This window comes from Piliocolobus tephrosceles, unplaced genomic scaffold (genome assembly GCF_002776525.5).
Source record: "Piliocolobus tephrosceles isolate RC106 unplaced genomic scaffold, ASM277652v3 unscaffolded_108, whole genome shotgun sequence".
Taxonomy (NCBI): Eukaryota; Metazoa; Chordata; class Mammalia; order Primates; family Cercopithecidae; genus Piliocolobus; species Piliocolobus tephrosceles.
In genome coordinates this window covers 2,082,612-2,105,601 of record NW_022291865.1, presented here as the reverse complement: position 1 = coordinate 2,105,601, position 22,990 = coordinate 2,082,612, and the positions used below count along the sequence as shown (strand labels likewise).

Below are 22,990 nucleotides of genomic sequence, written 5' to 3'. Positions count from 1 at the left end.
CAAAGTGTTGGGATTACAGGTATAAGCCACTGCACCAGGCCCCATATTCTTTCTTGAAGGCTATTCTGCTGAATCTGAAATTCTGGGCTGACATGTTTTTTTCTTCAGCACTTTAAGGATTCTCTTCTGGCCTCCACTGTTTCTGATGATTTGTCAGTGGTAAACAGAATTGTCTCTTTGTATCTAATATGTTGTTTTCTTTGCTGTTTTCTAGATTTTTCCTTTTGTCTGCCAATAGTTTAACTATAAGGCATCCACCCATAGTTTTCTTCATATTAAAATTCTTGAGGTTTCTGTGGTTTTCTTATTTTTATCTTTCTTGGGGTTTGCTGAGCTTACTGAATCGATCAATGTATGTCCTTCACCAAATTTGGGAAATTTTCAGCCATTACATTTTTAAACATTTTTTTTTCTCATTGTTCTTCTTCTCCCTTCCAGATTTCAATTAAATGTGCTGGGTTTTTAAAATGTTGATCCCAGGTCACTGAGGATGTATTTCTTTTTCCCTCTCACTCTTTCTTCAACTTTAATTTCAAGGATGCTTTCCTCTGTCATCTCCATTCTTCCATTAGGCCTCATCCAGTTTAAATTTTTATTTCAGATATCATATTTTTCAGTTCTAGAATGTCTATTTAGTTATCTTAGTTTCACACTCATTCTTTATGAGTACATTTTCCTTTATATCATTTTTATTTCCTTTACTAATGCACAGTTATAAAAGTTTAAAATCATTTCCTGCTAATCCCAGCATTTGAGCATTTTAAGTCTAGAGTGTCATTTAGCTTGAGAATAGGTTACATTTCCCTGTTTCTTTGTATGTGAGTAGTTTTGGAATATATCCTTGATATTTTGAATGTTATGTTGCAGCAACTCTAGAGTCCTTTATATTCCTCTGAAGAGTATTAACTTTTGTTTTTTTTTACTTTTGTTTTCGTAGTATCTAACTTGGTTAACTCAAACTACAAATCTGTCTCCTAAGCAGCAATGAAATCTTCAGTTATTTCATCCTTAGCTGGGCTTCTTTGGAGTCTGCTCCATATATGCATAATTCAGCGGTCTGCCGAGATCTGGGCAGAGTTTATTCACAGAGTCTGATGCTTCTCCTCTCACTTCCCTACAGCTGTAGTTGCTTGAGCTTTATCTTCTGGTTCTTCAGGCCACAAAGACTGAAGTTTACTATTGGAATTTTAAGCACCCTACATGACACAGATCAGGGCCTGCCCTAATGTTAGAAGCCATGAAAATGGGAAATTACTCCAAGTAGTCCCATTCTTGTGTTAACTCCCCTCTAGAATCTGCCTGGTTTTTTGTAACTCTCCAGTAGATTTTACTGGTTTTATGTATTTCCGTACAGATGTAATAATTGTTATCTGTGGGGGCATTGGCCACGAGGAGCTTACTCAGCCTATGACCAGAACAGGACTCCCATGTTTGCACTTTTGTGACCCACCAGCCTGTTTGAATGGCTCCAAGCAACACTCAATCAGGTCAGACTTATCAAAGAAGACATATCCTCAATCATGCAATGGAGTAGGAGGCCCTAGGTTTAGTGACAAAGTCTGCTGGGACCTGGGTGACTCTTGAATGGCAGCTGTTCATGAGGTGGCTTGGCATTCCAGCCTACTTCAATTTTATGGTGCCTCCATCTAAACACACACATAATGATTTGCTCAATCATACACTAAAAAAACCATTCTCATGCATGCTTATGTTTAATGCCTTTGTCCCTCACTATTAAAAGCCCTTCAAAGGCATCTAATTATCTAAGATATAAATCAAAATATTTAAAATGTCTTACAAGGCCCACTTGAAAGAACCCTTGCTAATGTGTATTACATAGGTTTGAGCTACTTTCTTGTAGGTCTCTGTGATCAGACAAAATGGCATTTTCAGTTCTTCCCACCTACCACACACCTCCCACCTTTGGGCTTTTTCATGTGCTGGTCCCTCTCCTTAGAAAGCTTACTCCTTTTCATCTAGTTAATTACTCATCCTTCAAATCTCAATCCAAATGTCAGTTGCCTAAGAAAGCACTCCCTCATCTCCCAGACTAGGTCATACCCCTCACTGTGCACTGCTCTTCTGAAACCCTGTCCCTTCTTTATAACACTTATCCCAATTGTGGCTATTTCTGAGGCACACTGTAGAGCAGCAATTCTCAATCACATCAGACTCAACTCTTTTTTCCTAAAACGTATCATTGTGGAAATTTTCATTCATACATAAAAATAGAAGGATTATTATAACAATCCCTGGTGTTCTGATCAGCCAGCTTCCCCCACTGTCACAATTTTTTCTTTTAAGATATTTTGTACCCCCTTTTTATTGTAAATATTTTGTAATAACCTTATCCTTCCTGAAATAAAATGCAGAGCTACTGTAACTTACTTACACATGTAAAACTTCAAATATCAATATAATGTGCTAACTATAATAAAAATGAAAAATTTCTGCACACCAACATGGCACAAGTATACATATGTAACAAACCTGCACGTTATGCACATGTACCCTAGAACTTCAAGTATAATAAAAATAAATAAATTAAATGAAAGTGAGTTATTAAATAACAGGTATATCAACATATAAATGCTCAGACATGACTATATTAGAAGGATAAAACTATAAATGTGACTACTACAAAATGAGACGAATATAGACAGGTATGTGATATCGTTGATTTTTAAATACCATGAATAGGCTGGGCATGGTGGCTCATGCCTATAATCCCAGTACTTTGGGAGGCTGAGGCAGGCGAATCACCTTAGGATGGAAGTTCAAGACCAGCCTGGCCAACATAGTGAAATCCCATCTCTACTAAACATATAAAAACTAGCCAGGTGTGGTGATGCATGCCCGTAGTCCCACATACTCAGGAAGCTTAGGCATGAGAATTGGTTTAATCCAGGAGGCAGAGGATGCAGTGAGCCGAGATCATGCCACCACACTCCAGCCTGGGTGACAGAGTAAGACTCTGGCTCAAAACAAACAAACACGCCGGGCGCGGTGGCTCAAGCCTGTAATCCCAGCACTTTGGGAGGCCGAGACGGGCGGATCACGAGGTCAGGAGATCGAGACCATCCTGGCTAACACGGTGAAACCCCGTCTCTACTAAAAATACAAAAACTAGCCGGGCGAGGTGGCGGGCGCCTGTAGTCCCAGCTACTCCGGAGGCTGAGGCAGGAGAATGGCATAAACCCGGGAGGCAGAGCTTGCAGTGAGCTGAGATCCGGCCACTGCACTCCAGTCCCGGTGACAGAGCGAGACTCCGCCTCAAAAAAAAAAAAAAAAAAAAAAACCAAACAAACACAAACAGCATTGCTGTCTGCAATATAATTTCCCAAAATAGTGACCAACTCAATAATCTTTCTGAACTAAAGAAAGCACAATCCCTTGATTTACACGGTAACTATGCTTCACGCAAAAAAACACTGTGTTGACAGGTGCAGTAGCTCATGCCTGCAATCCCAGCATCTGGGAGGCAGAGGCAGGTGGATCGTTAGAGTCCAGGAGTTCAAGACCAGTCTGGCCAACATGGCAAAACCCCATCTCTACAAAAAAAACAAAAAAATTAGCTGGGTTTGGGGGTCCATGCCGGTAATCCCAGCTACTCAGGTGGCTGAGACACAAGAATCACTTGAACCCAGGAGGCAGAGGTTGCAGTGAGCCAAGACCATGCCACTGCACTCCAGCCTGGGGGGTCAGAGTGAGACCTTACCTCAGGAAAATAAAATAAAATAAAATACTGTGTGTATATGTTAAACATATTTGGTTTGAGACTCAGATCATTATAAACCGATTTTTCACCTACATGAACATCTTCTGGGACATTAGAAAGCGATGCAAGATTTATGTGTTCTCACCACAAAAACTTATAATACATATGTTAGTTCCATCTAGCTATTCCACAAGGTACAGCAGGTCCTCAAAAAATGTTGTTTCATTCAATACCATGCTGTTGTAACATTAATGAGAAAAAGTAAATTATATCCAGCTGAGGCCACTGTCTACATAGAGCTTGTATGTTCTCCCTATTCCTTCATGGGAGTTCTCCCTATTCCTTCATGGGATTCTTCCAGGTCTCTAGTTTCCTCCCACACCCCAAAGATGTGCCTGATGGGTGAACCGGGTGTCTAAATGGTCACAGTCTTGGTGAGTGCATGTGTGTGTGTCTGAGTGCACCCTGTGATGGAATGGCGTCCTGTCCAGGGTTGGTTTCTACCTTGTAAACTTAGCTGCTCTGACCACCTGAACACAGAACTGGAATAAAGAGGTTGGAAAATAAAAGAGTGGATAAATACAAATTATTGTAAAATAAAAATGTGTGAAGTATGCACGACAATAAACAATGTGGTATGAAAGCACCCGTCATATTTGTTGATTTTTAACCACATGGTAGTAGGCAGTGCTCCTTAAAATTTTTGCTTTGGAAACATTTATTCCTTGATTTAACCCACCACCAGTGTGACTGTGGTCACCCACTGATTCACCAAAAATCAGGCAAATATCCTGCTTTTATTATTCTTTTTTTTTTTTTTTTTTGGGATGGAGTCTCGTTCTGTTGCCAGGCTGGAGCGTGGTGGCATGATCTCAGCTCACTGCAACCTCCGCCTCCCAGGTTCAATCGATTCTCCTGCCTCAGCCTCCCAAGTAGCTAGCACTACAGGCATGTACCACCACACCCAGCTAACTTTTGTATTTTTTAGTAGATATAGGGTTTCACTGTGTTGACCAGGATGGTCTAGATCTCTTGACCTCGTGATCTGCCTGCCTTGGCCTCCGAAAGTGCTGGGACTACAGGCGTGAGCCACCATGCCCGGCTCTTCCCCGCCCCCCCCCTCCCTGAGACAGGGGTTTGCTCTGTCACCTGGGGTGGAGTGCAGGGGCATGATCACAGCTCACTGCAGCTTCAAACTCCTAGGCTCAAGTGATCCTTCCACCTCAGCCTCCCAAGTAGCTGGGATTACAGGTATATGCTACCATACTTAGTCAACTTTTTATATTTTTTGTAGAGACAGGGTCTTGCTTTGTAGCCAAGGCTTATCTCAAACTCCCAGCTTCAAGTGTCCTCCCACCTTGGCCTCCCAAAGTGGTAGGATTACAGGTATGAGTCACCATGCCCAGGCTACTCTTTTACATCTACATATAGCTCACATTTATTTCAATGTTTAATATTAGAAGTGTTTGGGGTTTTTGTTTAGAAGTTTGGTGATGTTTTTGTGACCAGAAATATGCCATAGGAACTTAATTCTTTTTTATATCAATTAGCCTGTGGCAAAATTAGTTTTGTTACACGCTGTTTCGCTTAGAGTCACAGTTTCCAAGATCCTATTGATGTTAAGTGAGGACTTGTTATATACACATGTCGAGGCACCACGTTGTACACAATAAATATATATATATTTTATTGCCAATTAAAACATTAATTTTTTTGGCCAGGCACAGTGGCTCACGCCTGTAATCCCAGCACTTTGGGAGGCTGAGGTGGGTGGATCACCAGGTCAGATATTCGAGACCAGCCTGGCCAACATAGTGAAATCTCATCTCTACTAAAACTACAAAAAATTAGCCAGGCATGGTGGCGGGTGCCTGTAATCCCAGCTACCCGGGAGACTGAGGCAGCAGAATTGCTTGAACCTGGGAGGCAGAGGTTGCAGTGAGCAGAGATCGTGCCATTGCACTCCAGCCTGAGAAACAAGAGTGAGACTCTGTCTCAAAAAAATAAATAAAACCCAGCTCTATTACTCACTAGCTGTGTGGTCTTGAGTAATTTAATCTTTCTGTGCTTCAGTTTTCCACATTTATAAAAGAATTATGATATTAGTATCAATGCCATAGGGTTATTGTGAGGAATAAATTAGCAAATCTATTCAGTCATGCCTATGTAATGAAATAAATTGGTAAATCCACAGGAAGCATTTTACACAAAGTATTTTATTCACTAAATCTATGCTATATTATTAGTATAATTATTCATTTAATGATTGCCTCTGCCAACAGACTGCAAGCTCCATGAGGGCTAGCAAGAATGCCTTCTTGTTCATTGTTTTATTCCCATTACCTGGCACATCATCTGGGTACAGACAGACTAGGTATTCAGTATTGTATAAATTTATACAAATTAACAAAGATGTTTGTAACAGAAATAAACAATAAGAACTGGAGTATAACATTCAACAGTATTATTTTAGGTTATACTGCTAAGGTGCTTATATATATAGATGTCAGAATTTATCCTCATGATATGCACTCATGTAGAATATCTCTAGAGGGATTCCCAGGAAACTGCTAACAGACATGGCCTCTGGCAAAAGAACTGAGAGCATGAGGGTCAGGGATGGATTTACTTTTCACTGAAAATCCTGTACTTTCCAAAAATTTAAGCAACATACATTAATATTTTTAAAATTAAAAACAGCAGGGCATTATGGCATGTTCCTGTAATCCCACCCACAAGGAAGACTAAGGCAGAAGGACTGTTTGAGCCTAAGAATTTGAGACGAGCCTGGGCAACATAGCAAGACCCCCATCTCTGTTTTCATTAAAAAATGAAAAAAAAGGCCGGGCGCGGTGGCTCAAGCCTGTAATCCCAGCACTTTGGGAGGCCGAGACGGGCGGATCACGAGGTCAGGAGATCGAGACCATCCTGGCTAACACGGCGAAACCCCGTCTCTACTAAAAATACAAAAAAAAACTAGCCGGGCGAGGTGGCGGGCGCCTGTAGTCCCAGCTACTCCAGAGGCTGAGGCAGGAGAATGGCGTAAACCCGGGAGGCGGAGCTTGCAGTGAGCTGAGATCCGGCCACTGCACTCCAGCCCAGGCGACAGAGCCAGACTCCGTCTCAAAAAAAAAAAAAAAAAAAAAAAATGAAAAAAAAAAAAAAAAACCAAACTTAAAAAAACCACACTCATATTTTTAACTTGCAATTTTTTTTATTTTTTTAGACTTTAGGCCTAAGAATGAAGACTGCCATGATGGTTCTGGGTATGTTACTTTTTTGAAACTCCAGAAATCAAGAGAGATGATTTTCATGTATTTTTGAACTTTCAGAATGGCTAATTACAGACTACCACACTACACAGACCTAACCTGGTTTACTGGTACTCCAAAACTCTTATTAGACACTGATTACCTGTCTAAAAAGATACAAAGAAGATATGAGTAACATAACTACTAGAATAGTAATATTTTACATTTATATACTAGCTTATAAAGTAGGGTGAAAAAGCATGGACCTTGGAATTAGACAAAAATACTTCATAGGACTACTACCTTGAGTAAATTTTAATCTCTCCAAACTTCAAATTCCTCTTTTGTAAAAAGGAAATCCTTCTGTACTTTTCAAAAACTTAAGCAATATACATTAGTGTTTTTAAACTTAAAAACAGCAGGGCATTACGGCACATTCCTGCAATCCCACCTACAAGGGAGACTAAGGCAGAAGGACTGCGTGAGCCTAAGAATTTGAGACTAGCCTGGGCAACATAGCAAAACCCCATCTCTGTTTTCATTAAAAAATGAAATAGTTGGCCGGGCGCGGTGGCTCAAGCCTGTAATCCCAGCACTTTGGGAGGCCGAGACGGGCGGATCACAAGGTCAGGAGATCGAGACCATCCTGGCTAACCCGGTGAAACCCCGTCTCTACTAAAAAATACAAAAAACTAGCCAGGTGAGGTGGCGGGTGCCTGTGGTCCCAGCTACTCGGGAGGCTGAGGCAGGAGAATGGCGTAAACCCGGGAGGCGGAGCTTGCAGTGAGCTGAGATCCGGCGGCTGCACTCCAGCCCGGGCGACAGAGCGAGACTCCGTCTCAAAAAAAAAAAAAAAAAAAAAAAAAAGAATCATAAAAAAAAAAAAAAAAGAAATAGTTAACACGGATTCAGTTAAAAAAAAAAAAAAGGAATTCCTTGCAGTGAGCTTTGTTTTAAAAATAATCATTTCTATTTTGAACAGAAGTAATGCTAGTGGTTTCAAAATGTAAAAGGTACAAAAGGGTTTACAGCTGGTTTCAGAGACACGTAATTTAACAATGGAGAACTCAGCTTCACCATCTGACCTCACTTATCAATCTCAGCACCACTAAGAGTGGGAAAACTAAAGTACACAGCATGGCCTAGATATCGTCCCAAAAGTGTTTCACCTGCATCATATCAAGTGATCTGCTCTTTCAGTTTGTAGTAAAAAGTGAAATGATATCACCACAAATCAATCAGGGACAAATCTAGATAAATGACCAGGTCCTTTCAACAAGTTATGTGGAGGGGGTAGTAAGGGGAGGAGAGGGAAAAAGGTAACCGTTCTAGATAAAAGAGACTTCAAGAGATATACAAATCAACTGCAATCTGTGGCCTTTGATGAGAAACTGGATTAAAAAAGTTTTTTAAAAAAGAGACAATCTGGAGAAATTTTAATAAGAATTGAGTATTAGACAATATAAAAGAATTACCGTTCACTATAATTATGATATTGGGATTGGCATGGGAAAATGTTTTTATTAGAGATATTAAAATATTTAGGGGTTAAATGTCAAGAATAGGCTAGGCACCGTGGCTCACACCTGTAATCCCAGGACTTTGGGAGGTCAAGACTGGTGGATCACTTGAGGTCAGGAGTTTGAGACTAGACTGGCCAACATTGTGAAACCCCGTCTCTACTAAAAATACAAAAATCAGCTGGGTGTCAGGTCACACACCTGTAATCCCAGCTACTTGGGAGGCTGAGGCACAAGAATCTCTTGAACCCAGGAGGCAGAGGTTGTAGCAAACTGAGATCGTACCACTGCACTCCAGCCTGGTCAAAAGAGCAAGACTCCATCTCAAAAAATAAAAATAAAATAAAATTTAAAACATCAAGAATAAAAGCAAATATGGCAAAATATTAACAGATTTTAAAAATCTGAGTGATAGATTTACAGGGGTTCAATTTTTTTTCTACTTTTCTGGTTGTTTAAAATTTTTCATAATAAACAGTAAAACGAAAAAGCTTATAGGAGGCCAGGCACGGTGGCTCATGCCTATAATCCCAACACTTTGGGAGGCCAAGGTGAGTGGATTACCTGAGGTCAGGCGTTCAAGACCAGCCTGGCCAACACGGCGAAACCCCGTCTCTACTAAAAATACAAAAAATTAGCCAGACATGGTGGCAGGTGCCTGTAATCCCAGCTACTCGGGAGGCTGAGGCAGGAGAATCGCTTGAACCTGGGAGGTGGAGGCTGCAGTGAGCTGAAATTGTGCCACTGCACTCCAGCCTGGGCACCAAGAGCAAAACTCTGTCTTAAAGAAAAACAAAGCTTATAGGGAAAATACGGCCTGGATGCAGTGGCAGCACACTTATAATCCTAGCACTTTGGGAGGCCGAGGCAGGAGAATCACTTGAGGCCAGGAGTTCAAGATCATTCTGGGCAACACAGCAAGAGCTCCTCTTGACAAAAAAAAAATTTCTTAATTAGCTGGGCATGGTGGCACGCACCTGTAGTCCCAGCTACTAAGAAGGGTGAGGCGGGAAGAGGATTGCTGGGGCTCAGGAGTTTAAGGGTATAGTGAGCCATGATCATGCCACTGCACTTCAGCCTAGGTGACTGAGCAAGACTCTGTCTCAAAAAAAATAAAAAGCTTTTAGGGAAAATTATTACTACCCCCTCCTGTTTCCTAGCCACCGTCACTTCCAGCCAACCACGCGTCTGTTTTCCAGAGATATTTTTCAATTTTTTTGCATGAAAATACAAAACATAAAATTTACCATCTTAACCACTTAAGTGTAGTTTAGTGGTATTAAATACATTCATAATGTACAACCATCACTACCATCCATCTCCATAACTATTTGCATCTTGCATAACTGAAACTTTATATCCATTAAACAGTAACTCCTCATTTCCTCCTCCCTCAACCCCTGGCAACCACCATTCTACTTTCTGTCTCTATGATTCTGACTATCCTCCACAGAGGATATTCTATGCATATACGGTTGTCCCTTGCTATGCATGGGGGATTGGTTCCAGAATCCCCCTCAATACCAAAATCTGAGAATGCTAAAAACTTTTACATGGAACAGCACAGTATATGCATGTAACCTACGCATACCTTCCACATACTTTAAATCATCTCTAGATTACACAGAAGACCTAACACAATGCCTACACATAACCTCATTTCTGTGGATGCAATGAAGTATGTACTCAGCACGTAGCAAATTCAAGTTTTGCTTTTCAGAACTTCGTGAATTTTTTTCCCCCAAATATTATCCATCCAAAGTTGGTAGAATCCATGGATGCAGAACCCAAGGATGGATATGGAGGACCAATTGTATATGCAATACATAATATTTTTAAAAACCACAGTGGTCGCAAAAAGCATACCCTATTTTGCACCTTTTCTTTCTCACTATATAGTAGGTCATTCAATATTACCACTTATAGAGTTGGCTCATTCTTTCTAGCAAATGCACACATTTATTTAACCAATCCTTTACTGATGAAGACCTGGGAGCTTCCTGACAGTTTCTTTCAGATTAAAACATGCACACATAGGCCGGGCGCGGTGGCTCAGGCCTGTAATCCCAGCACTTTGGGAGGCCAAGACAGGCGGATCACGAGGTCAGGAGATCGAGACCATCCTGGCTAACACGGTGAAACCCCGTCTCTACTAAAAAATACAAAAAACTAGCTGGGCGAGGTGGCGGGCGCCTGTAGTCCCAGCTACTCGGGAGGCTGAGGCAGGAGAATGGCGTAAACCCAGGAGGCGGAGCTTGTAGTGAGCTGAGATCGGGCCACAGCACTCCAGCCTGGGCCACAGAGCAAGACTCCGTCTCAAAAACAAAAAACAAAAAACAAACAAACAAACAAACAAAAAAAAACATGCACACACGCGCGCGCACACACACACACACACACTCGACTGTAGGGTTTCCACTAGTGATTTTACATGTTAGAGGTCCAAGTAGAGCATTCATATGTAACTTGTCTGCTCAGGTGCTCTTATTCATTGGGTACACAAATTAATCCTATACTCTCCACTAAGATACTCCAATTGCAAAACACACAATACATAGACTTCTCCCTGAGCCATTCCTGGTCCCAGAACCAAGTCATCTAGCATCTACCATTCCTTTCACCTCTTGTAGAGCAGCCTTCAGACTACATGCGCACTAATCTAGATGTACAATAATCGCTATTCATAGTCTTTCCTTTTTAAATATCTTCCTTTTAATCAAAACAGTTGAGGCCGGGTGCAGTGGCTCACGCCTGTAATCCCAGCAATTTGGGAGGCTGAGGTGGATCACCTGAGGTCAGGAGTTCCAGACCAGCCTAGCCAACATGGTGAAACCCTGCCTATTAAAAAATACAAAAAGCCAGGCAGGTGGTGGGCACCTGTATTCCCAGCTACTTGGGAGGTTGAGACAGGAGAATCACCTGAACCCAAGAAGGAGAGGTTGCAGTGAGCTGGGATCATGCCACTGCACTTCAGCCTGGGTGACAGAGCAAGGCTCTAAAAAAAAAAAAAAAAAAAACCAAAACACACACACACAATAGGTTCTGAACTCAGCTGATCAGATTCATTCACATCCTCTACCTCCTGCCAGGCCATTTTATTTATTTATTATTTTTTAATTTTTGAGATGGAGTTTCGTTTTCGGAGTGCAATGGCACGATCTCAGCTCACTGCAACCTCTGCCTCCCAGGTTCAAGTGATTTTCCTGCCTCAGCCTCCTGGGCAGCTGGGATTATAGGCATGTGCCATCACACCCAGCTAATTTTGTATTTCTAGTAGAGATGGGGTTTCTCCATGTTGGTCAGGCTGGTCTCAAACTCCTGACCTCATGTGATCCGCCCGCCTCAGCCTCCCAAAGCGCTGGGATTACAGGCAGTGAGTCATTGCGCCTGGCCCCTTCCAGGCCATTTTAAAGTTCTCCTCAAAAACCATCTAGTATTTCTAATTAAAGGGCTCCTACCATCTTCTAGACTTAAGAGTTAACTCTAGGCACGGCGCGGTATTTGGCAAATGTGGAGTAGATACTAAATAAATTCTAGTTGCACCTGAATATTGTCTTTCATTATTTCATTCACGACCAAACTTGAGAACGGGGCTTAACACAAATTTTAAGATTTCCCATGGTATTTACAACAGTACTAAGCTCGTAGTAAGTACTCAAAAGTTATTTGTGGGCCGGGCGCGGTGGCTCACGCCTGTAATCCCAGCACTTTCAGAGGCCGAGGCGGGTGGATCATCTAAGGTCAGGAGTTCGAGACTAGCCTGGCCAACGTGGTGAAACCCCGTCTCCACAAAAAATACAAAAATTAGCCGGGCATGGTGGTGGTGCATGCCTGTAATCCCAGCTACTCAGGAGGCTGAGGCAGGAGAATCTCTTGAAACTGGAGGGCGGAGGTTGCAGTGGGCCAAGATCTCGGCACTGCACTCCAGCCTGGGCGAAAGAATGAAACTCCGTCCTAAAATAATAATAATAATAATAATAAATAAAAATACAAAAAATTAGCCAGGTATGGTGACGGGTGCCTGTAATTCTAGCTACTGGGGAGGCTGAGGCAGAAGAATCCCTTGAATCCAGGAGGCGGAAGTTGCAGTGGGCCGAGATCGCGCCACTGCACTCCAGCCTGAGCAATAACAGCGAAACTTTGTCTCCAAAAAAAAGTTATTTGTGGTTTGAATAAACTGGATATAAACCATTATGGTGGACACAGCACTTATTTGCTAGGTAAGAGAACTTCCCTTACCTAGGATGACAGTCTCAAGTTGCTAAAAGCCATGGATATCTCAAACTTCTCAATAAGATGGCTTAATCTTACTCCCAAAGATGATTACACAACAAATTGAAAGGGGAAGAGGGTGTAAAGCGTTTCCTCTCTATAATTATACACCGAGATTCGGACTAAATATTAAACGGACACAGTAAGCTGTGTATTATTTGTTATTAGTTGTTATTATTGAGACGCATCCCACAAGGAGAGAAACGAAAGGAGGAAAAAGAACGGAGGTTGTCAGTCGCGAGAGGTTGAAATGTGTTCCTGGCCTGAGACCTACGGGCTTTAAGGACCAGGGTCTTTGGACTCCCTGCCCACCTGGGGACCGAAGGAGGTCAGCGGCTTCCCCTAAAGGTCAAGGCTTTGGAGCCACGTTGCCTTCTGGGGCTGGGAGCAGAGCTGGAACGCCCCCGCGAAAATCCGTACCCCGAAGTCAGCAGCACCGCCTGCCCATAAACCCGCGCCGGCTCTGGGAGAGCGGACCACCAGGTGGCCCCTGCGCCGCAGCCTGCAGGAGTAGAAACCCGGCGGTGTCTTGCAGCCCCACAACCTGCCTAAGAGACAGACCACCAGGACCCTTGGGCTCCGATAACCTCAACGCAGGCCGGCCCATCGATACTCACATTCACAGCCAACCCCTCTTACTCCATCAGGCCGTCGTGGGCCAGGCGAGGGAGCTCCCTGACGCCCCAGACACCCCCTTCAGTTTTGGGTCCGGGAGCCTGCTCCGGACCCGCTCCCCGCCGGGCCCCGCCACAGCCGCCGCCAGCGCGCAGGCGCACACCGAGGCCTTCACGCTCTTTTTTTTTTTTCCTTTGCTGTCCGCCGTTTTCAATAATCTAGCTTTATTTGAACACAAGAGAGTGAACAACGGACACACAGGAAGAGGTTTTTCTCAAAAAGAATGGAGGAAGAACAAAGGCAGGCCAGCTTGCGGCAGAGTCAGTACGCAGCGTCAGACGCGATGAACAGCCTCCCTGGTCCCTTTTTCATTCTCCTTGTTTCTCCTTGTTCTTTCCTGGCCTCCCTCTAGCCCCTACTCTCTTCCTTGGTGTCCCGCCATTTCCTTTAGTCAGTGGCAACTGTTCAGGCTAAATTTTGAAATCACTCCTTCCTTGTAAAACTTACTGAAGTTTAATGGAAGGTGCAAGAGCTTTAGAACAGACAGACCTGAGTTTCAGATCTTGGACTAGCTACTAATAATTTGTGACTTTGGGTAAAATACAGTTCTTGGAATCTCAGGTTCTTGAGTTAAAATTAGGATAATGTTATCTCACAGGGTGTTGCTAGGATTAAATAACATAGGTCAAGTGTTTATCCATGAATGCTGCCTATCACAGAGCAGACATTCCATAATACTGATTTTATTCTTACTCATGCCTAAGGCATTTATAATATTTTTTAAGTAGAGACGGGGTTTCACCATGTTGCCCAGGCTGGTCTCAAACTCCTGGGCTCAAGTGATCGGCCTGCCTCGGCCTTCCAAAGTGCTGGGATTGAAGGTGTCAGCTACTGCGTCCAAACTACATTTATTATTATGTATGTATGTATGTATGTATTTTGAGCGGAGTCTTGCTCTCTTTCGGGCTGTAGTGCAGAGCCGTTATCTTGGTTCACTGCAACCTCCATCTTCCGGGTTCAAACGATACTTCAGCCTCAGCCTCCCAAGTAGCTGGAATTACAGACGTGCACCACCACGCCCAACAAATTTTTGTATTTTTAGTAAAGACGGGGTTTCGCCATATTGGCCAGGCAGGTCTCAAACTCCTGATCTCAAATGATCCACCCACCTCGGCTTCCCTAAGTGCTGGAATGACAGGTGTGAGCCACCACGCTGGCCGGCTGTATTTATTATTAAATTTAGCCCATACCCATTCCCTCAGAAACCTAATTTTAGTGACTAAGACTAGTCAGATAAATGAAATGACATTAAGGGTGATAATTATGTGAAGTGTTCCTCCTATATTATTGAGATTATAACATCTGTGTTTAACAAGACCTTCAATGCCTCAAATGAAAGTAAGCAGCGACGGGGCGCGGTGGCTCACGCCTGTAATCCCAGCAGTTTGGGAGGCCGAGGCGGGTGGATCGTGAGGTCCCGAGATCGAGATCATCCTGGTCAACATGGTGAAACCCCTTCTCTACTAAAAATACAAAAATTAGCAGGGCGTAGTGGTGCGTGCGTACCTGTACCAGTTACTCGGGAGGCTGAGGAAGGAAAATCGCTTGAACCCGGGAGTCGGAGGTTGCAGTGAGCCAAGATCATGCCACTGCACTCCAACCTAGCTACAGAGCCAGACTCCCTCTCAAAAAAAAAAAAAAAAAAGAAGCGGCTATATTCATCTCTTCTATGTAAATCCAGATTTGTTCTAGAGGTTTAGGAAATTTCCAATTCCGTGTTTGTGACATCACAAGTCCTTGAAACACTCAAGAGCTGTGGCACACTGCTCATTCTATTCTCCTTCAAAGGCATGCAATGGAAGAACTGTTCTACCCTATAAACGCTGGGCCATCATTCAAGGAAAATCCTGTAGAAGACTACAGTCAGATATTGGTGAGTGCCAAGGTAACGCCAGATTAGGGTTTCTCAACTTTGGGGTTACTGACATTTTGGAACATAAACTTTTTTGTCAGGGGTATCCTGTGCATTGTAAGATGTTTAGCAGCAGATTGGGAGCAGTGGCTTATACATGAAATCCTAGAACTTTGGGAGGTCAAAGGAGGCAGATCGTTTGAGTCCAGGAGTTTGAGACCAGCCTGGGTGACATGGTGAAACCCTGTCTCTACAAAAAATGCAAAAATTAGCGGGCAGTGGTGGTGCACACCTGTAGTCCCAGCTACTCGGCAGGCTGAGGTGGGAGGATTTGAGCTGCAGAGGTAGAGGTTGCAGTGAGCGGACATCACACCATTGCACTCCACCCTGGGCAACAGAGTAAGACCTCTCTCTCTCTCGCTCTCTCTCTCTGTTTTTTATATATATATAAGTATATATATTATATATATAAATATATATTATATATTTTATAAATATATATGTATATAATTTATATATTTTGTGTGTGTGTGTTTAACACCACTGCTGGACATGATGCTAGCAGCATCATGTTTCCCTGTCATCACAATAAAGCGTCTCCAGACATTACCAGATACCCCTGGAGGACAAAATCATCCCTGGTTGAGAACCACGGAATTATATCAATGACCATCACAACCCTAAATGAACTAATTAACTCAACTATACATTTTCTCCACCTCTGCCCTCAAAAAGTGACTGCTGCTTGAGAAAGTTACACAGGAGGGCAGAAAATGGTGAGTTCATTTTTGCCCATATTAAAAAGGCCCTCAATATTGTTTACCAGTCCTACAACATTTTTCTGTCAACTTGTTGTATTACTTTCTACAATATTCCCAATCTTCTCAACTTTACTTTAAACTCCCAATACCACTTCCTTTTCTATCAGAAGATGACCCCATCTCCAACGTCACAGATAAAACAAGTTAGCAAATGAGAACTTTTAACTTCCTGTTACTAAACATACAGAAACATACTTCCTGTCATAACTGGGGAGATATCTTCTCTCTCTTTCCCCCTCCCTCCTCTCTTCCAAAACCATTCCTCTCACCAGTGTTTTGAATTGCCTCTAAACTGCCTCTATTCTTACCCTTTCACAATCTTTGCCTACTGACTATCCCTTCTCTTCCTTTATTCAACCATTTTTTTTCTCAGTTGAATCTTCCCTACCTTACTCAAGTTTCTCCTGTCTTAATTCTAACAACAACAAAAAAATAAAATAACAAAAAATCTTGATCCTTCATCATTCTCCCTCCTTCCTCCCTGTCAAGGCCAAACTTTCCAAAAGCATTCTACAACTTGTCCCCATCTCTACATCTCCCCCATCTCCAAACTAATAAGTTGTTTTTTTCAACCCCAGCATTCCACCAAACAGCTTTCACTGACATAATCAGTGACCTCTGTGTTATGAAATTAAAAAAAAACATTTCTCAGGCTTCATCTTCCTTGATCCCTTAGGAACAGACTATTTCCTCCTTGAAGCACTGTTTTTTTGTTTTGTTTTTTTTTTTGTTTTCTTTTGAGAAGTAGTCTGGCACTGTCGCCAGGCAGCAATAGACATGATAGTAACGTAGCTGGGATTACAGGCGCCTGCCACCACACCCAGCTATTTTTTCTATTTTTTTTTTTTTTTTTTTTTTTGGTCTGGGCAGGGGGGAACGGAGTTTTGCTCTTGTTGCCCAGGCTGGAGTGCAATGCCTGATCTCAGCCCACTGCAGCCTCCGCCTCCCGGGTTCAGGCGATTCTTCTGCCTCAGCCTCCCGACTAGCTGGAATTACAGGCGTCTGCCATCACACCCGGCTAATTTTTTGTATTTTTAGTAGAGACGGGGTTTCTCTATGTTGGCTAGGCTGGTCTCGAACTCCTGACCTCGTGATCTGCCCGCTTCAGCCTCCCAAAGTGCTGGGATTGATTACAGGTGTGAGCCACCGTGCCTGGTGAAGCACTTTATTTTCTTGATTTCCAGCAGTTTGTTTTATTCTTAGAGGTGAGTGGAAGGGTTCCTGCAGCAAATAGTTCACAATAATCATCCAGCTGCTTAAAACTCTTCAATAGTTTTCAGTGCCCATAGTATAAAGTGGTCTAAAATTCCAAGGCCTTCCAAAATCTAGCGATTGTGGGTCTTCTAAAGCTTTCTTCCCTCTACACTCTGGGATGTACGATTAGCACTAAGCCTCTCACAAGGATGAACTACTAGAAATTTCCAGAAGGCGTTATGCTGTTCTCGACATAAGCTATTTCCCAGAGCCTGGAAAACTCTAGCTCTTTCTCTGCCAGATTTCCGGGGGAACTCCTACTTATCCTTCAGGACTCAAGTCACTTCCTCCGGGAACCCTTCCAGACACCCCTAAGAATAAAACGCTTTGTTCATTATCAGCCAAAGGCGCCTCAGATTTTCTATGTGCTATGCCCTGTATTCTATCCACTATAAATTTGTTTACATATCTATATCTTAGTCTAGACATATTGAAAGACGCTGAAGGGCAGAGAAAGCATTCTATTCGCTTTCTTTTCTTCATCGTTCATCCAGCACAGTGCCTGGCACACGGTTTGCCCTCAGTAAATGTTTATTGCATGAACACCGCCCAGCTTCGGGCATGACCGGAATCTATCCGGTTAACTGGTGAATTCCCAGACTCTCCGCCTGCGTGGCAGGGACATTTAAACCCCCAGCACCGTGATTGGCTCCAGCTGCAGGGGTGTGTCCGTGTCCTCGGCGCACGGGAAGTGCGCAGGCGCGCGGGCTCGGCGCGCGCAGGCGCGACTAGGGCGCCGCGCCAGGTCCGGTGTTGGGGTGTCCGAGCTGCGGCTGGAGAGGAGTGGCCTTACCCGCTTGGTGAGTCTCCAGGAGTGGGACGGAGGGAGCTGCCTGGGATGAAGTCGGAGAGTATGTCGTATTGGTTGAAAAGTTGGTGGGGTCGGGTTTAAGCGGAGGAGGGGGCGGTCTGGCCCTTACTGGGCAGATGGGCCCGGAGCGAGGACGGGAGGTGCTGGGAGAACATCGAGGGGCCAGTGGAGGAAGGTGGCTGGATAGTGATTCTCTGGACCCTTCCTCGAAATTAAACAGAGATCACCTCCCGTCCCTCACCCCCACTGTGTTGCTGTGGTTGACATTAATAGACTGTCTGTCTGGTGACCACGGTGACCAGTTAGCTCTGAGATAATGGCTTGAGGAAGGACTCTGAGGTTCCTGGTATTGGATAGCACTTTCTCTGTAGAAAGGTTCAGCCTTACCTCGCGGCACAAATTAGAGGATCAGGAAAAGAATGAATTCCACAATTCGGGATTGGAGTGGTGGGGGGAAAAAGTACTGTAAAGTGTAGTTTCATCTCGTCCTTTTTTTCTTCTTTAATCGTTAGTCACCACAATGTTAGGAAAGGCAGTTGGTGGTAGGAGAAAACGTAAAGACATAAAAGTGGGGGAGAAAAAAAAGTCAAGAAGGGAGTATCACTTTGCCTTTTGCTATTTGTCATCTCCTGGAATGGAGTCTGTATTAGTCCGTTCTCACACTGCTATAAAGAAGTACCCGAGGCCGGGCTTGGTGGCTCATGCCTGTAATCCCAGCACTTTGGGAGGCCCAGGTGGGAGGATCACTTGAGATCAGGAGTTCGAGACCAGCCTGGCCAACATGATGAACTCCCATCTCTACTAAAAATACAAAAATTAGCCAGGCGTGGTGGCATATGCTTGTAATCCCAGCTACCCTGGAGGCTGAGGCAGGAGAATTCCTTGAACCTGGGAAGCAGAGGTTGCAGTCAACTGAGATCATGCCACTGTGCTCCAGCCTGGGAGGCAAAGTCAGACTCCATCTCAAAAAAAAAGAAAAAGAAAAAGAAATACACGAGACTGGGTAATTTCTAAAGGAAAGAAGTTTAATTGACTCTCAGTTCTGCATGGCTGGGGAGGCCTCAAGAAACTTATAATTGTGGTGGAAGGCAAAGGAGAAGCCAAGTACCTTCTTCACAAGATGGCAGGAGAGAGAGAGTGAAGGGGAAAGAGCCCCTTATAAAACCAGTATCATGAGAACAGCATGGGGGAAACCACCTCCATAATTTAATCACCTCCCACCAGATTCGAGATGAGGTTATGGGTAGCCAAACCGTATCATTCTGCCCCTGGCCCCTTTCTTTTTTTTTTTTTTTTGAGACAGAGTCACCCAGGCTGGAGTGCAGTGGCGCTATGTCGGCTCACTACAACCTCCAACACTTCAGCCATCCTCCTGCCTCACCCTCCTGAGTGGAGACTACAGATGCGTTCCACCAAACCTGGCTTTTTTTTTTTTTTTTTTTTTTGAGATGGGGTTTTGCTCTGTTGTTCAGGTTGGAGTGCAGTGGCATGATCTCCACTCACTGCAACCTCCATCTCCCAGGGTCAAGCAGTTCTCCTACATCAGCCTCCCAAGTAGCTGGGATTACAGGCGCCTGCCACCACACCTGGCTCATTTATGTATTTTTAGTAGAGATGGGGTTTGGCCATGTTGGCCAGGCTGGTCTTGAACTCCTGACCTCAGGTTATCCACCGGCTTCTGCCTCCCAAAGTGCTGGGATTACAGGCGTGAGCCACCACGCCTGGCTAATTTTTGTATTTTTTAGTAGAGACAGGGTGTCACTATATTGGCCAGTCTGGTCTTGAACTCCTGACCTCATGATCCACCCGCCTCATCCTCCCAAGGTGCTGGGATTACAGACGTGAGCCACCACTCCCAGCTCCCCTGGCCCCTTTCTAATCTCATGTCCTCACAGTTCAAAACACAATCATGCCTTCCCAACAGGCCTCCAAAGTCTTAACTCATTCCAGTATTAACCCAAAAGTCCAAGTCCAAAGTCTCATCTGAGACAAGGCAAGTCCCTTTTGCCTAGGAGCCTGTAAAATCAAAAGCAAGTTGGTTACTTCTAAGATGCTATGGGGGAATAGGCATTGGTAAATGCTCCCATTCCAAATGGGAGAAATTGGACAAAACAAAGGGGCTACTGGCCCTATACAAGTCCAAAATCCAGTGGGACAGTCATTCCATCTTAAAGCTTATTTTAATCTCCTTTGACTCCATGTCTCACATCCAGGGCATGCTGATGCAAAGGGTGGGCTCCCAAGGCCTTGAGCAGTTCTGACCCTGTGGCTTTGCAGGGTTCAGGCCCAGAGGCTGCTCTCCTGGGCTGGCATTCAGTGCCTGCAGCTTTTCCAGGTGTATGGTGCAAGCTGTTTGTAGATCTGCCATTCTGGAGTCTGGAGGATGGTGGCCATCTTCTCACAGCTCCACTAGGCAGTGCCCCAGTGGGGACTCTGTGGGGGGCTCCAACCCCATGTTTCCTTTCTGCAACGCCCTAGCAGAGGTTCTCCATGAGGTCTCTTCACCTGCAGCAGACTTTGGCCTGGACATACAGGGATTTCCATACATCTTCTGAAATCTAGACAGAGGTTCCCAAACCTCAGTTCTTGACTTCTGTGCACCTGCAGGCCCAGCATCACGTGCAAGCTACCAAGGCTTTGGGGCTTGCAGCCTCTGAAGCAACAGCCCAAGCTGTACCTTGGTCCCTTTTAGCCAGAGCAGCTGGGACTCAGGGTCCCAAGTCCTGAGGCTGCCCACGAAACCATTTTTTCTTCCTAGGCCTCAGGTCCTGTGATGGGAGGGGCTACCTTGAAGCTCTCTGACATGCCCTGGAGACATTTTTCCCATTGTTTTTGTGATTAACATTCAGCTCCTTGTTACTTACGCAAATTTATGCAGCTGGCTTAAATTGCTTCATAAATTACTCAGTGGTCTGGACTCACTGAGATCACTGAGTGATCTCAGGAAAATAAAGAAATATTAGCAAATAAGAGAAACACCTTACATTGCCATACTCCTCTGACAGGTCATGTGAAAGTAATTTAAGTGATCATGTAACTTAGCCTGCAGTTTGAATATTTGTCTTGCTAGGTTTTTCTTTAGGTGCTTGTAGTATGTGTTTATGCATTAGAAAGTTGGTGTTATCATAGTTCCAGCATAAGGATGACTTACTGTGCCATTATTTTCCTAACAATATTATACCATTTCATATAAACAGTGGAATTCCTATATGTATCTTGGTGTTTGTTTCTTATATGAACTTAGGTACAATACACAAGCTCACTTAACTAAAGGTCACATCTTTTCTTTTTTTTTTTTGTTTTGAGACGGAGTTTTGCTGTTGTTGCCCAGGCTGGAGTGCAATGGCATGATCACAGGTCACCTCAATCTCCGCCTCCCGGCTTCAAGTGATTCTTCTGCCTCAGCCTCCCGAGTAGCTGGGATTACAGGCATAGAGAGTAGGTTGGTCAGGCTGGTCTCGATCTCCCGACCTCAGGTGATCCCGCTCACCTCTGCCTCCTAAAGTGCTGGGATTACAGGCGTGAGCCACCACGCCCAGCTTAAGGTCACATCATTCAGAACGCTACCTAGAACCACAAAGAAAGTAAACAAAAACAGGCATGTACTCATGGGACAGCTGTGGAGTCTTCACCTATGAGTCATACCGCCATCATAGTTTTTGCTGTTTAGAGTACTATTATTTTACTTCATGTTTAATGAGTTTTTTTAAAAAAACATCACCTACTTCCAAAGTGATAATCTGTGAAATCATGGTTTTTATGTATTTTATACCTTTTTTAGTATCCATTATAATAAATACATAACTATTAAATATATAAGTCTTCTGTATATAACAGTTAAAATCATATTCTTGCTCTGCACTTTGGAGAATACTGCTTTGGGCCTAATCAGCTCATTTTTTTTTTTTTTTTTTTTTGAGGCGGAATCTTGCTCTGTTGCCCGGGCTGGAGTGCAGTGGCCGGATCTCAGCTCACTGCAAGCTCCGCCTCCCGGATTTTACGCCATTCTCCTTCCTCAGCCTCCGGAGTAGCTGGGACTACAGGCGCCCGCCACCACGCCCGGCTAGTTTTTTGTATTTTTAGTAGAAACGGGGTTTCACCGTGTTAGCCAGGATGGTCTCGATCTCCTGACCTCGTGATCCGCCCGTCTCGGCCTCCCAAAGTGCTGGGATTACAGGCTTGAGCCACCGCGCCCGGCCCCAGCTCATTTTTAAAATGAAGATTGAACTAAAGCTTATGGACTTGAAAATTTTGTGATGTCTATGATGGTATTCATTATCATAACACAATTCTAGCAAAGTTAACTGGTTCCACCAGATGAAAGTAGATTACAGCCGGACGGTGGCTCATGCCTGTAATCCCGCACTTTGGGAGGCTGAGGCAGGAGGACTGCTTGAGCCTGGGAGTTTGAGACCAGCCTGGACAACATGCCAAGACTGTCTCTACAAAATTAAAAAAAAAAAAAAAATAGCTGGGCCTGGTACCCGGTGCCTGTGGTCCCAGCTACTTGGAAGGCTGAGGTGGAGAATCACTTGAGACTGGGAGGTCAAGGCTGCTGTAGATCAGAATAGCTAAAAGGAAAAAGAGGATGTTTGCTCTTTGATGTTTTTGTGAAATCAGCTGCCTTTTTTTTTTTTTTTTCTGAATTCAGGCTCCCCCCTGCCCCCACAATTTGGTTCCTTTATCTGCAACACACTGGACATCGGTTTTTGAGCTATGTTTGTACTCCACATTAAGTATATATTAGCATGATAATACATAATGTTGCTTATCTCCAAGGGTGCTGAAATTTTTATTCCATTACTATAGTTTGTTT

The 22,990-nt window shown here is 43.9% G+C and overlaps 2 protein-coding genes across 8 annotated transcripts in view; one reads left to right on the top strand and one right to left on the bottom strand.

The window, feature by feature from the left end:
• LOC111529154 (zinc finger protein 106) overlaps positions 1-13,598 on the bottom strand; it is an 83,971-nt gene extending 70,373 nt beyond the window's left edge. For 3 of the 6 annotated variants that reach the window (XR_003306829.1, XM_023195995.2, XM_023195996.3), the window contains exon 1: positions 13,379-13,556. The gene's annotated coding sequence lies outside the window, so the exon portion shown is untranslated. Of the gene's footprint in view, positions 1-13,378 lie in introns of all 6 variants that reach the window. The other 3 variants (XM_026447845.2, XM_031935009.1, XM_026447846.1) reach the window with 2 other exon arrangements.
• A 4,482-nt stretch (positions 13,599-18,080) lies between these two features.
• LOC113219846 (synaptosomal-associated protein 23) overlaps positions 18,081-22,990 on the top strand; it is a 39,985-nt gene continuing 35,075 nt past the window's right edge. The window contains exon 1 of one of the 2 annotated variants that reach the window (XM_026447887.1): positions 18,081-18,163. The gene's annotated coding sequence lies outside the window, so the exon portion shown is untranslated. The remainder of the gene's footprint in view (positions 18,164-22,990) is intronic. The other variant, XM_026447886.1, reaches the window with a different exon arrangement.